This window comes from Vicugna pacos, chromosome 13 (genome assembly GCF_048564905.1).
Source record: "Vicugna pacos chromosome 13, VicPac4, whole genome shotgun sequence".
Taxonomy (NCBI): Eukaryota; Metazoa; Chordata; class Mammalia; order Artiodactyla; family Camelidae; genus Vicugna; species Vicugna pacos.
This window is the reverse complement of record NC_132999.1, coordinates 49,792,333-49,807,325: the sequence shown is the minus strand read 5'-3', so window position 1 is coordinate 49,807,325 and position 14,993 is coordinate 49,792,333.

Below are 14,993 nucleotides of genomic sequence, written 5' to 3'. Positions count from 1 at the left end.
AGCCCAGACCTAGATCTCTGTGACCCTCGACTCCGCCATGTCCTGGTCCCCCAGGAGCCACGTCTGGGGTTGTGCTGCCCATGGCCTCCTGTCAAGTTGCACAGAAAGGCCGCTCTCTTCAGGCTCCAGTGGGGGTCTCCTCAGACATTTATCTCTTTGTCCCTTTCAAACAGTGATAAAAGTATCCCGAACCAGGGCGGAGCCCTCTGATGTCAGCCGTCGGGCAGACTGGCTGTGAATTCCAAGCGGTTGGTAGATGACTAAGAAATTCTCTCCTTTCTTCTTCTCCCATAATCTGAAAAGACACCCAACAAGTTCATCTTTCGGTTTAAATTTGGCCAATGCCTTTAGTCTCCGGATGTCTCGAATTATGAATCTTGAGCATCCGCCATCTGCTCTTTTATGCATAACGGATGAAGCCGCAGAGAACAAAGTCGCCTTTCAGATTTGATGTGACCTTCAGCTTCCCTGGGTGGATGTTGGGGTCTTCTCTCCCAGGAGGAGAGACTGTCCCAATTAAATCTCTCCAAGCACTTGCTGACAAGCCTGGATAGGGCATCTGGGTGGATCCTGTGCCCTTGGTGCTGATGTAGGGTCTGGTCTTCACCCAGCCTTCCTCCCTCTACCCCTCCCTGTGCACAGATCACCGAGGTGGCCTCTGTTATCAGGGGTGAGCTTTTCTCCAGGGCTTACATGCCAGGCCCTGTTAGTCCTTTACACCTAACATCAGAGATGTTACTCCTAACAACTGTGCCAAGAGGTGGATGTTCCTAGTCCCATTTTCCAGATGGGACAATTGAGGGTCAGAGAGGATAAGTGAATTGACCAGAATCTCACAGCCAGTAAAGAGTGGACCTAGGATTTGAACCCCAGTCTGCCTGTTGGCAGAGCTTGTGTATTTCTACAGCACCATCCACTCTGGAGTGAAGGGCAGACCCAAGCCGCTGGCCATGCCCTGCTCTGGGGAGCCTTTGCTCGGCACAGATGGGAGCGGCAGAGCCTAGGCCAGGCTCGGTACCTAGCACAGGGGCCGTCTTCACAGACTGGTCCAAACAGATCCTTCCCATTTCTAGGTGGTGCATTGGGGCTGCTCCTCTGCACACGTCTAGGTTAGGACTTGGCAGGGCACATCTCATCACATTGGGGCTGTCTTGTCCGCCGCAGGCACTGCCAGGCTGTGGTGGGTAGGAGGCAGGGGTAAGGCCCAGAATGAGGTTTGGTGTCCCACAGAAGAGGAAGGCTTCCAATAGGAGCAGACTCGTGTTGTGATGGTGAATGCCAGCCTCAGAGGGGCCTGGAAGGAGGGGAGCATATCTCTGGGACACTAGCAGCATCTGAATCCATTAGCTAGTTTAAGCTGCTGCACAGTGACTATGCTAATAGACAGTATTAGCCTATTTTAGAGACAGTGACACTGAGGCCCACAGAGCTTATGTGACCTGCCAGCCTCCCACAGCTGGTAAGAGGCAGGCCTGGGATTCAGAGCCCATGTGTTCTCCACTGTCCTAAAGTGGCCCTGTCACTCTGCAGATCACTTGGAGCATTTGAACAACACAGTGTTCTTGCTTACTTAGGAGCTTCTGAGTCCAGCACAGGGTAACCTTAGCCAAGTGCCCAGCACCTGGATGCTGGCTGAGTCAGGCTGGTGGCTTTGCTTCCAGTCAGGACAGATGCAGGCTGGGTCACAAGTCCTTGTTGCCAGGCAACAGTTCTGACTGCACTTGCTGAGCCCCAGAGTGGGGTTGGGCTGCCAGGGCCTGTCTTGACATCTTCACAGTCCAGGGATTGTGGGTTATGGTGCCCTGGGAAGCTCCTGGGTGTGGGCTAGGTTTGTACCACACCAGGGGGACATTGGAAGTCAGCTGGAAGCCAGGGAGGGTTCCTAGAAGAGCGGAATGTTCAAGCTGGGCCTGGAGGAGGGTAGGAGGGTTGGAGACTGCCTTCACTAGTCTGGGAGCTCCGAGAGGTCGGGGCCTGGGTCTAAGTCACCTGTAGCTCCAGTGCTCAGCCTAGCACCTAGCCCAGAGTGGCCATCAGTGACTCAAGTCAGCTCATCAAAAGGGTGGCAACCAGCCTAGCTTCCTGTGAGAACCTTCTGAGCGCAGCGGCAGCCTCGGATCAGCGAGCAAGGCTGGAGCCCCTGCAGCCCAATGATCTGCTTTGCAGGTGATCTGTTCTGGAGGCCAAGCCACCTGGTGGCCGACTTCCCCATGTACACTGGACTTTGGCTCTCTGGGTCTCTATCACACAGTCAGCGGCCTCCCACACCAGCCCAGCCTGGTTTGGTAAAATATGTGTGGTCCACTCCTCTGCCCTGAACAAAGATCTTGATTTTCAATATGTCTTTAAAGTGGAATTCTAGAATGTCAGTGCTGGAAGAGCGCATAACTGTCCTCCATCCCACCCTCTTTGCTTACAATCAGGAACTGAAGCCCACACATGGGCAGGACCTCCCCAGGCCATGTGGGCAGTTGAGAAGCAGAGCTGAGATTGGAGCCTTATTCTTTTACAGGGACCCTATGCCCTGTGCTTCACCCACCCCATAAAGAGGAGAGAGAAGCCCCTTCCCCACGTGTTCTGGAAGAGGCCACATGCTTGAGGTCTGCAGGGCTTGTGGGAAAGTGGAAATGATGATGATAAGAAGAGGTGGGAGAGAGGGCCTTGGTGAATTCCCAAGCACGTGATGAGCATCAACTCATCGCTCGTCTCTTCATTCTTCCCCCTCCTCGAAGGCCCCAAGGTCTCATCTGCTGCTTGAGCTGCTGGCACAGATGCCTGGAAAAGAGAGCTGAGAGTTGTGCTTAAGAGCACGGCCCCTAGAGCCAGACTGGGGTTTGCATCTCAGATTTGCCACTTACTAGCCACGTAAATGACTGAAGAGCAAATGACTTGACAGCCTGGGTCTCAGTTTACTCGTGTATAAAATAGGATAACAGCTCTGTCCACATGGGGATGTTGTGAGGAGTAAATGAGTTAATGAAAGAGTCTGTGCTTGCAAGATGCTGAGAGCACCATCCACTGTGACTGTCACTTTGACTTGATCATTGCTGTGAGGGCTGCTTGGTGGGGGAGGAAGGGAGGACCAGTCTCACCGCGGGGCTGCGGCGCACCCAGGACGGTAAAGGGGGAGGAGACAAGTCATGTCCCACCAGTTTCCACCCTGATGCCACCCAGCTGCATGCTCTGGCCCCTTCCCACCATCAGAGTATGCCCCCAGGAGAAACTCTAGAAACTTCAAAGTCCAGTCGGAATTCAGGCAAGAAAACATTCCACTCTAGCTGCTTGAAGTAGGAAATAAGTCTCTTAATAGAGATTTGGCTTGCAAAGCCATGGGAAAGGCCAGAGGTATGACGAGGCCTCTGCAAGGGTTCAGGGAGTCAGAAAAGTCTGGAGTTGAGGAAGCTGCCACCATAGGCCAGGCAGCCCGCTGCTTCTCCGGTTCTGTGTGATCCAGTCTCACAGGCAGAAGCTGAAAGTGGTTCGCAAGTGTCCAGCCCCCCAGATACGGGAGGGCACATAGAAAGGAAGGGAATTGGTTCTGAGACCACCTGACACTCCTGGGGGAGGCGGGGGAGAGAAATTCGGTCGGTTGGACTGGAGAAAATTTCATTGCCACACAGCTCAGGTCAGGTGCTGTGCTGAGAACTGGCACATCACCTTCAGTCCCCACCACAGCTATGTGAGAGGCGAGACCGAGAGGTGAAGTGACAGAACCCACTGTCTGCATGTCACCTCGAGCCCTGCTCCTGGATGCTCCCGGAGTCATTCATTCAGCACCCACTGAGCACCCACTGTATGCCAGGCTGCGTTCTGGGTGCCTGGAACATGGCAGCAAACCAAATAACAAAGTTCCATCTCCATGGAGTGGCATTCCACTGGGAGAGGGGGATGCTGACCCTCCCCCTGCCCACATATATGGAAATACTCTATGTGGTGCTCAGTACTATGAAGAGAAGGGGATAGAGGGGGCAGTGGGGCAGTGCTGCTTTATACGGGGTTGGGGTCAGGGACGTTTCAGAGGGACCTAAAGGAAGTAGGGAGGCACACATGGCTCCTGTAGGAAAGAGCACTTGAGACAGAGGAGACAGCAAGTGCAACCCCTGGGGCAGGCAGCAGAGTGAATGGTGCAGAGAACAGAAGTGGTGAAGAGAACAATGTCGCTGGGAGATGAGGTCAGGGAGCAGGTCGGGCCGGGGGACCTCGGGCAGGGGCTTTAACTAGCTGAGTGAGATGTGCGTTGGAAGGTTCTGTGCAGAGAGAGACAAGATCACGGAGGCAGCAGACCTCGGGGGCTTTGGCAGTCATCCAGGGGCAGGCCCAAGAGAAAGTGGGCTCAGGGCTAGAACAGGGGTGGGTGGAAGCTTGACAAGGGGACTCATTTCGTCCCCCTCTGTTTTCCAGCGGCCCAGGCTTGTGGAATCTGTGGGTCTGGGTCCGGGGTTGTGCATCCTTGTATGGTGTGAATGGCTGGCATCTCAAAGTCCCTGCCAGTGTGAGGCTGTGGTGCGGCGGGTGTCCCTGGGCATGTGTGTCATTCCTGGGCATGCGGAGCCAGAGTGTGCAGCTCCGTGGTCTGTGCTGTGCCTGCCGCAGGCATGCATATCTGAACATGAGCGTGTGGATCTGGGGGGAGCAGTCATGTGTATTTCTTTGTGCCTGTGTGGGCGGGTATCTGCTTACCTATATCGGTGGCAGTGGGGAATGTCTTTGATTTTGGCCCCCTCGCTGTCTGAGTCCTCTGCTTGCTTGATGTTCTGCAAAGTTCAGCTCTAATTTTTACAGCGAGTCAGAACAGATGGCCCCTGGGGCTTAGTGGGGTTGACATGTCCACCCTGGGGACTTGGGTTGAGGGTCTGTGCCCTGGAGCCTCTGGCAGCTGAAGAAGGGAAGACACCCAGTCTCTGGTTCCCACGTTGCAGTGCCTTAAACTGAGAGACCCCTTCCTCCCCAGGGACCAAGTTGGACCATGGCTCTCACCACCCAGTTAGAAAGTTTGGGCCCTGCAGGCCCTAAGAGTCAGATTCCTAAACCTAGAGGCCTTCAGGAAAAGCCAGGACTTCAGCACTGTGGACAGAGCACAAAGTTAGGAGTCAGAGGGACCTGGATTCAAATTCCAAGGTAACAGGTCATTACCTTGGTCAAATGGTGGCTCAGTTTCCCCTCTGTAGGGTAGGGACCTACCTCATGGTGTCATTATGAATATTAAATGAGCACTTACTATGTGCCAGGCTTTGTGTGAATCACTTCATTAAATCCTCACAATAACCCTCTAAAGGGGATGCTGTCCCCATTTGATGAAAGAAACTGAGGCACAGAGAGGTGAAGTTATTGGTCCAGGGTCACTCAGCTGGGAATGGGAGAGCCTGGGTTTGAACCAAGCAGTCTGACCTCAAAGCAGCAGTGTGAAGCAGCAAATATAAAGCCTAGCTCCCGACTTCTAGTGGGTGTTCCATCAATGGTGGTTGTTACTGATGGTGCCAAATGCTAATCAGGATCAAACTCCTGGCCCCCAAGGATAGCTCTGGACTCTCTTCTCTCCTTTTACATTTAAAGAGGGTATATAGAAAAGCAGCAGATTTGGGAGACTGAAGTTCAGACCCTGGCTCTGCGATGCACTACGTGACCTTGTACTAGTCACTTCCCCTCCCTGAGCTTCCAGTTTTCCTCCTTTGTCCAACGAGGACACTCACTTCTGGCCTGCCTATGAGGATCAGATGGATGCGAAAGAGCTTACAGCCTGTCAAAAGTTGACTTATGTCTCCCCTAAAAGATATGTTAGAGTCATGACCCCTAGTACTTCAAAATGTGACCTTATTTGGAAACAGGGTCTTTACAGAGGTCATCAAGTTAAAACAAGATCATTAAGGTGGTGTCCTTATGAAAAGGGGAAATTCGGACACAGGGACAGACAGGCCCAGAGGGAAGACTGTGTGAAGAACACAGGGAGGAGGCCTTGTGGAGGCTGGAGTGATGCTCCCACAGCCAAGGAACATGCAGGGAATCAGAAGCTGGAAGAGACAAGGCAGAATCTTCCCCTACAGGTGGCAGAGGGAGCACGGTCCTGCTGAGACACTCTGATTTTGGTCTTCTTGCCCCCAGAACTGTGAGACAATAAATCTCTGTTATTCTAAGCCACCCACCTTGTGGTGTAGGTTTCCCCGTTATCCCAAAGTTCCTAGGAAACGTTTCGTAAGCTGAAATGGTGTAAAGCATCCCCAACCGTAGGACACCTCTTGCTAATGGATGCACAAAATAAATCAAGTTAAAGCACAGATGCTCACAGACACAACGCTAAGGCAGCTGGATGCTGAGATGCTGAGTGTCGTTTCCCGGGAAGGAGCTTGGCGGCGCCCCTCTCAGGGCTCGGGGTGCACGCTGCCTCTCTTGGCCCCACCAAAGCTGGCACCAAATTGTCAGGCTGATATGGTGTGTTGAGTGAGGCCTGGCCTCAAATCCTAGCCCTGCCCCTTTCTGGCTATGTAACCGGAGGCAAGTCATTTTATCTCTCTAAGCCTCAGTTTCCTCATCTATAAAACGGGACCACCACCACCTACTCTCCAGAGCTGTTGTGAAATTACATTAAAACAAAAATGAGGCACAGACTAAGTGCTTGAATTAGTCTATCCATCTCCTCTTCCCCATAGCAACCCCCGGGGGCTGAGAGAAGACCGAGGTTGGGGGAACTGAGGGGAGTTAAAGCTTTTAGAATCTTTCCAAAGAAGATTCCTGGCCCATCTTCCTTTCCACTATGGGTTAGACCAGACCCACCAGCCAGCACTGGGGACACAGTGCCCTGAGGACTTTATCTCCTCCACTCACAGGCCCTGCCCTGGCAGCAGCCTACAGTTACAGCAGCCTCTGAGCTTTTACCCATGCCTGACCTCGCTGGACCTTCACACCATCCTTCAGGAAAGGCAGATCTCGGTCCATGGCCCCATTTCACAGACAAAGAAACTGGGGCTCAGAGAAGGGGGTTGTCACACAACCAGCCAGCAGTGGAGTTAGGACTTGAACCTGGCCCTCTGGCTCTGAGACCAGCAAGCCACTATCTGTATCTACCCCTGCAAGTGCCATGTGGCCAGGGATATGATGTGAGCCCCAGTAGTCCTGGAGAAAGGCAGGGCAGGGCAACTGCCCCGGAGAACAGAGGAGGATGGGGAGAGGCCGCAGAGCATAGCTGAATAGCTGGGCCTTGGCTCCTGGCCTCCAGCCCTGCTTCTGGGCAGAGCAGCACTGACCTGGTCAGGAGGGTCCTGGTTTAAGTCCTGGCGCTGTGCTTACTTGCCGTGTGATGGGCTGATGACCACACCTCTCTGAGCCTCAGTCTCTTCAAAGAGTCAATGGGGTGGACCTTGACAAAGGCCACACATAACTGAAGGGCAGAGGCAGACGCCTATGTGGTTAGCAAACCCCAGTTTTAGGTCTGGCATCTTTGCCTGCCCCTCCCGGTGTGGGGGACACCATGTGGTGCCATCAGGTGGAGACTTTGGGGCTGGCCTGAGGCACAGGCTGGAAGAGGGCCAGACAGGGTGGCCCAGGCCAGCGCTTGGGCTCTAAGAACAGATCGACTTCTGTCTAAAGCATGGCTCCCGGGTGGCTCGGTCAGGGGAGGCCTCAGCTGAGCCATGGGTGCCTGGCCAGTAGCTCTGGCCCGTGGTGATGTCCTGTGAGCCTAGCGTCCAGTCCCAGCCCTGCTGAGTCACCCCCAGGCAGGAAAGACCCAATGCTATCTCAGTTCCTCTGCCTGGGGAAGATCAGGAGAGAATGTCTTGAATGCTGCTTTATCGCAGTAAGTTTGTCGATTCAGCTCATTACATTTAATTAGAATTATTTAATTAGAATCTTAATAAAAGAGTAAAGTAGGAAGGAGGCTGAGAAGCGGAGGCAAGGAAATCCGTGCTGAGCTTATGAAGTAGTCCCAGCTGGGCGGGGAGTGGAGCTAGAGGTCTGCACGGGCCAGCACCACTGGCCCAGGGATCTGGCAATGAGGAGAGGGGAGCATGCTGAGGGCCTGGGGCTGGGCTCTCACCCACCCACTCAGTCCACTAGCCCCATGTGCCAGGTCCTGGGCCAACACTGGGCCTGTGGAGATGCGTAGGACCCATTTCCTGCCCTCAAGGGAAACAGACAAAAAGCCAGACAGTTACACACTCAGTGCCCTGGGCTCTGATGGGGAGGCAGAGGTCACTGTGCCAGCCATAGATGGGGTGTCTAACCTGGGCTGGGGTTAGAATGCTTTCTAGAACAGGGATGCCTGCCTGTGGTGACATCTGAATGTTGAGTTGCAGTTAAAAAGAGGAAGGAAAGAGCTTCAAGCAGTTGTCCTGTTGCGGGGGACAGAGTGGAATCGAGGTTCAGACCTGAGGCCACGTGGCTGGTTCCCCATCCCAGCGCCATTACTGTGGGCTCTGGCAAGTTACACCATCCCCCCGAGCCTCGTTTTCCTCATCTGTGAGTTGGGACAACAACAGAAGCCACCTCCTAGGTCTCTTGAGTAGTTGGATGAGCTGATTCATGGACAGCGTTGGAACAGCAGCCGGTACATGGTCAATGTTACATGCATTAGCTCTTAGAATTCATCTTTTTCTTGTCCAAGGGGAGACGTCCAGGGGATGGTCAGTTACACAAGTCTGGGAGGGGTCCTAGCTGTAGTATTTGTTGGTGAAGCCATGGGTGTGGGTGGCCACCTCCATTTCCTCTTTCCTCATTCCCTGAAGGACACGTTTTGTTCTGAGCTCTGCCCTTAACAGAGCCCTTGCTCTTCAGGGCAGCTGACCCCACACCCCAGTTCCAGAGAGGGATCTGGTGAGACTCAGCCCAGTCTGGTCATGGCATTCCCCAGTGCTGGTTCTCAGTGAGGCTGGAGAGCTGGCCTGGTTCCCTCTCCCCACCTTCCCCTCCCACCTCCCCCTGCCCCTCTCCTTTCCCTCCCTGTCTCCTCCTACTCTCCCTCTTCCTGTCCCTCCTTGGCACAAACACACAAGGAAGCAGGTGGCTCCATTGCCACCCCTTGGGGAACCAGAGCTAGGATGAGGCCAGTGGTGTGCTGGTATACCACCTCTCCAATAAAAAAAAAAAAGCCCTGATTTGTAGCCCTTGCTGATTTCCATGTAAATACTTCCTCCATGTCCAATTTCAAACCGCCAACACGACGCCGCTAAACAGACTTAGGATGCACACAGTCACCTCTTGCATGAGCCAGCTCCAGCATACAGAGCTGAAAAAGAAATGCAGGGGCACCTCTGATGGCACTGGGAGTTGCTAGGAGCTGTGCCATGCCAGGAGTCGCCTTGCCTGGACCTCCACTATCATGGAGTTTTCTGTTCCCTGCAGCCAAATGCATCATGCATGCTGCAGGGATGCAGAGCAAAACGAAGACCCAGGACCAGCTTCGAGGAACTGCCAGCATGAATGTAGCGGGCAGAGGAAGAGGAGGCTGTGAACTCAGCTGCCATTGTAGCTTGGCAGAGCAAAGGATCACGCCTTGCTTTGTTTTTCCACAAACTTAATCCTGCTGCAGTAAAAGATAAGAGGATTTTTAGCCCAGTTATAGAAAGTTCCTAGGCTCCAGTTATGCCTTGAGCCAAGAATTTAGGGGTTGAAGCTTGTTACTCTTTTTCTTCTAATTGTCCAGGGTCCTAGAAGCAGCCACCCCCATCTTTGAAATCATGCCATTCACGTGTTCAACGGCAGTGGCGGCTCAGGCCCTCACTGCTTTGCCTTCAATGGCACCTTTTTCCAGATGGCTGCAGGCCATAATTTAATTAATTAATTAATTAATCTAATTAGCTGTTTCACCACTACATACCACAGGCTGCTGAATTCTCATCCCTGGATACTAACTGGATTTTCGCCACCTTCAGCCCCAACTAGAATAGATTACTTCCCCCACTTCCCTGAGTTCTGAAACTCACCCCCTCAGACCAATTTCCAAACCAGTCAAGTGTCTTGGTTGAAAACAATGGAAGTTGACACTCACTAATTTAAGCAGGACAGGAATGTATTGGAAGGACACCAAGGAGCTCACAGAATCGATTGCAGAATTAGGCTCAGGGAGAGGGCAGAGGTGAAGGAGGCTCCTCGGGACACTGGCAAGAGGCCCCTGCAGGAAATGTCTGGTTGTGAAAGTGCTGCCGGGACCGCCTTTGCTGGGCATCACAGCCTGAGCACAGCCTCTAGCCTGCAGGAATGATCCTGACTGTCCTCTGCAGCACCTTGGTGGTCCCTGAATTCAGGGTGGGGTCCTGATTGGAGTCAGGTCCCGTCCCTGCTCCTTCCATCCGGGGGAGTGTCAGTCTCTGCATTGGGAGGACAGAGTGCCTCTCTCTAAGGTCACCTCAGGGGGTAGCGCCCCCAAACAAGAAGGGGGCTTGACTGCTGAGCAGGAAAACAAACCAAAAGCATAAAACAGCCAATGTTCACCTTGGCTGGGCACCGTGCTAACACATTGTGCCCGCATTATCTCAATTTAATCTTCGCAATTCTTTTTTGAGAGGTGTTACTTCTATCAACCTCATGTTACAGCTGGGAAAGCAAGCTGTGGGTTTCCACACCACTCATAGCCCCAGACTTTGGGGGTGCTGTGAGGCTGGATGCCACAGACGCCGGATGGCTCAGAGCCAGGCTTCTCCAGAAGAATTTACCCAGCCTTGGCCTCTTGGCCTCACAGAGGCAGGAAGAGTCTCTCCAGTCTGACCACTTCCTAACTGTAGACACTACTGCTCTTGGCCTGCCTGAAACAGGTCCTGAACCAAGGCGGCACCATCCTGGGGACAGTGGCAGACTCAGCTGAGCCACCGGAAGTAAACAGCATGTCAGGAACATGTGTTTCTTGTCGGGCCTCAGCACACATCGGCAGCCTGTCGTGAACCTGGCTGCGGCCAAGGTGGTGCATGTTGCCACGAAACAGAGATGCTGGGTTCTGAGAACCAGAGAGGTGTGAGCACCCTTGCCCCACAACGGCAGAGAGGAGAGGGTGGGTATCTGAAAGAGAGAAGCCAGCCAAAGCCCAAGCAGTGACACAGCGCCTCTTGCTGGTGGCCCGGGTCCCCCTGCATCAGACTGACTAGGAGTTCCTGAACCTGAGGGAAGTCTCCCTCCTTCACTGAGCCTCCTACAAATGGAGTGATAGCTCTTCCAGAGTATCAGGAGTAGGATCCTGTGTGCAGGGCTGTGTCTCCCACTCGGACTGGGGCTTCTAAGGCTGGGGTGTCTCTTCCCACAGACTAGGGGCACCTGAAGGCAGGGCTGAGTGTTCTAAGAAGTCTGTGTCACCAGCACCATGCAGATTGGAGAAGTGGGACTAGGAGCTGGAGAGAATCTGGCCACACTGAAGGGGCAGTTGAGACCCAGAGAGGGGCAGGGGCCTGCAGAGTTCATCCCCCAGGGAGTAGCTGAACAAGACAGTATCCCAGGACTCTTGCCTCCCAGCCAGGAGGAACTGGGGTGACAGGGTGAGGTGTGGCCTTAGGAATGCAGCTCCCAGAGCCAGGCAAGAGGAGGCAGTCTGCGGGGACCCAGGCTTGGCCCTGGGCTGCCAACCCCGCCCCTTGGAAACGCCTCCTGTTGTTCTGTCTTGGATGTTTGAATCCTTGGGCAGGCTCCTTGGCCAGGCTCCTTGGCAACTCCCTCATCCCACGGAGGCTAACAGATGTGCACAGCTGGAGGAGAGGCTCTGGGTGGAATCCAGCCCTGCCCAGCACCAGGCTGGACCACAGGAGCTGGGAATCTGTGTTCCAGTCCCTGCCTCTACCTCTACCTGGCTATGTGGCCTTGGGTAGGGTCATGGCCTCTTGAGCCTCAGTTTCTTCTCTGTCTAATGGGGGAGGCTCTTCATTCTTTCCTCAGACGCTGACTGAGGACCCATGATGTGTCCAGCTCTGCTCAGCCGTGGGCATGAGCCAGACCCAGAGGTCCCTGCCCTCAAGTAATTTCTGCTTCTTGGGGAGCTGACATCGAGCATCTGTAGCAGTTGATGGAGCTCTCAGAGGACAGGGGTCTTCATAGGAAGCAGTTTCATTTTTCTCTAATCTCTGGCCCCAACTGTGTGATGGCAGATCCCAGGGTTCTGTGGTCACATTGTTATTACAAGACCATCTGTTTGAAATCCCAGTCCCAGAGGCAATTCAAAGCTTTCCCTTCCTTTGTCCCCAGCCACCAGGCTTGTGGGGCTTGGAGTGCAGTGTGAATGTGTGTATGCGTGTGTGTGTGTGTGTGAGAGAGAGAGAGAGAGAGAGACCCTGCATCAAGGGGAGGCTGGTTTTACCATGGTCTCCTGACTCCAGTATCTTGGAGTATTTGGGGGTCCATGATCTTGTTCTGGGATACTTTCCCCCTCCATCTTTTTCAAATTAAAGTTTTTATTTTTAAAAAAATGGTGGTAAAATATACACAACATATAATCTACCATTTTGCCCATGTTTAAGGGTATTGCTCAGTGGCATTAAGGTCATTCTCATTGTTCGCAGCCATTGCCACTCTCCATCTCCAGAACGTTTTTATCATCCCAAACTAAATCCCCTTCCAGTTTTAAATGACAGCTGCAGTGAGATATAATTCACACAGCATACAATTCACCCATTTAAAGTGTACATGTTAATGGTTTTTAGTATATTCACAGGGTTATGCAATCAGTACTACAATCAAATTGAAAACATTTCATTATCCCAAAAGGAAATTCCCTTCCATTAGATACTCCCTACCCCATCCTCCACCACCGGCACCCCCATCTTAGCCAACCACCAATTTGTGTTCTGTCTTTATGGATTTGCCTATTCTGAACATCCATATAAAGGGAATCACGCAATATGTGGCCTTCTGTGTCTGGTATTTGTCGCTTAGCATAGTGGTCTCAATGCCCATCCATGTTGGTGGTCTGTGTCGTCCAGCAGGGGTTGGTGCATCATTCTCTGTCTCCATTTTCAAGGTGTAGTCTCTCTGGTGTAGCAGCTGAGGGACTCGGAGCTCAGCAGGCAACATCCCTTTGTTATCCACCCGCAGCTGGGTTTCTCTCTGTGGATTGATCCTCCTGCCATCTGCCAGTACCCACAGCGTGGCAGGTGTCTGGTGCTGGCTCTCCACTGGGCACGTGTGTGTGCACTCTTTGTGGATCCTGGGGGAGCCCTGGCCTCCACAGTCCCCTGACGTGGGTATTAGGCTGCTCCGCAACCTCTTCCAACCACCCGCTCGCAGCTCCCACCTGCAGCAGTCTGCCCACTGTTCCCGTTGCAGGGCTCCTAATGTGGTGGGGTGCCTTCCTGGATGGGTACCAAAGATGGCTCAACTCGGCTCTTTTCTGTCATGTCTGCTGACTATCAGCCAACAGCTGGCGTGCAGGCTCCCCACAGCCAGTCCACGCCGCTTCTCTCTACTCCCCTGCCCCCCACCCCCGGCCCAGGTGGCTGGGGTGAAAACAAACGCGCTCCACCAGCACATGTTCCCCAGAGGGAGGCTCCAACCTCGCCTACTTCCATAGCAGGGACCTCCCTACTTCTGTAATAATACATGATTTTCTTGATGCCTCTCCCATGGGCCTGGTTGGGTGAGAAGGGAGAGCAAAATCCACAGTGTCCATATGAAACTGAGGCTTTGCTTTCCTGAGGAATGCCTCTCCCCCAGCCCAATGCCCTGGGAGCAGAGGGAGGCACTCGCAGTGGGAGGGCCCGTCCTGCCCCCTTGGCAAGCCCTAGAGGGGCCATATGGCCCCAGCTTGGAGACTTCTCTTCAGAATGTGGGGTGCTCTGTGAATTTTCACCCCAGCTCTGCACCCCAGCTGTCAATTCTGAGGCATATGGAGACATCCCTGTCAATAGCCTATCACACATAAACCCCACCCTCACATGACAGTCCTGACAAGCGCTACAAAGGAAGTGTGGAGAACGTTCTGGTCCCACCTGGGGTGCCCTGAGGAAGTGACTTTCACAAGGTAGGCGAGGCCAAGAGAATAGCCTGTGCCAAGGTCGTGAAGCAGGAGGTGGGGTGGCATGTTGGGGAGACAGAAAGGCAGGTGTACTTGTGGAAGTGAGGCTGAGAGGACGATGACAAGGGACGAGGCTGGGCTGGTGGCAGCAGTGGCGGCAGTGGCACCAGTATTTATAGTGCACTCACCCTTTACAGCACTTCTGCCTAATAACCACAATCAGATATGACTGTTGTCCTCTTTTATAGACGGAGGTTTGGATCTTGTGCAGAGAAGTGAGGTAACTTGTTAAAGATCATACAGTAGGTATGCAGGGAAGCTGGGATTTGAATCTGGGTCCAGAGCTGGACACACAGAACATAGGGCAGGCCTGGCCTCTGGGCCTGTTCGACTCTTCTGTGCTCCACGATCCCAATGGATCCAAGTGGAGTATCTGTCCTTCCCCCTACCCTCCCCTTCTCTTCTCTGGCCTTTCTCCGGGAGACTGCATGGGGTGGGATGTGTGCAGCATGTGGCCAGTCTCGGGGACAAAGGAGTCCAGACTGGCAAGAGAAGTATGGGCTTTGGTGCTAGCAGACCTGGGTTCTGGTCCCCACGATATTCCCCACTGAGCTGTGTGACCTGGGGTCAGTCCCTCCCCTCTCTGATTGTCAGTTTTCTCGTTTGTCAAATACTCACCCTTGTTAGTTTATTTTATTCCCATTTTACAAATGGCCCAGAGAGAGGACGCAAAGCAGTGGCTCCAGGCCCCCAACACCCAGCCCAGGGCTCTTTCCTCTACACTTGGCCATTGTCCTCTCAGGGGCCTGGGCAGGGCTGGTCCTGGGGGACTCACAGCAGTCGATGCAGAGGCACAGATTTCGGAAGACTAGTGACACTGGGGTTCTCATGATAGTCGGGCTGGGGTACTGCAGCCTGAGCCACCCCTGTCCCTACACCCATCTCTGGGCCTGCCTGGGAGCTGACTGCTTTCCCTGGGGCCCCATCCAATCTGTGCAGACTGTTGCCCGCAGACACCAGACTCCAGCAGTGCCACAGCCTTCCGAAGGGTCTCATACCCAGTTCCCTGCATCCC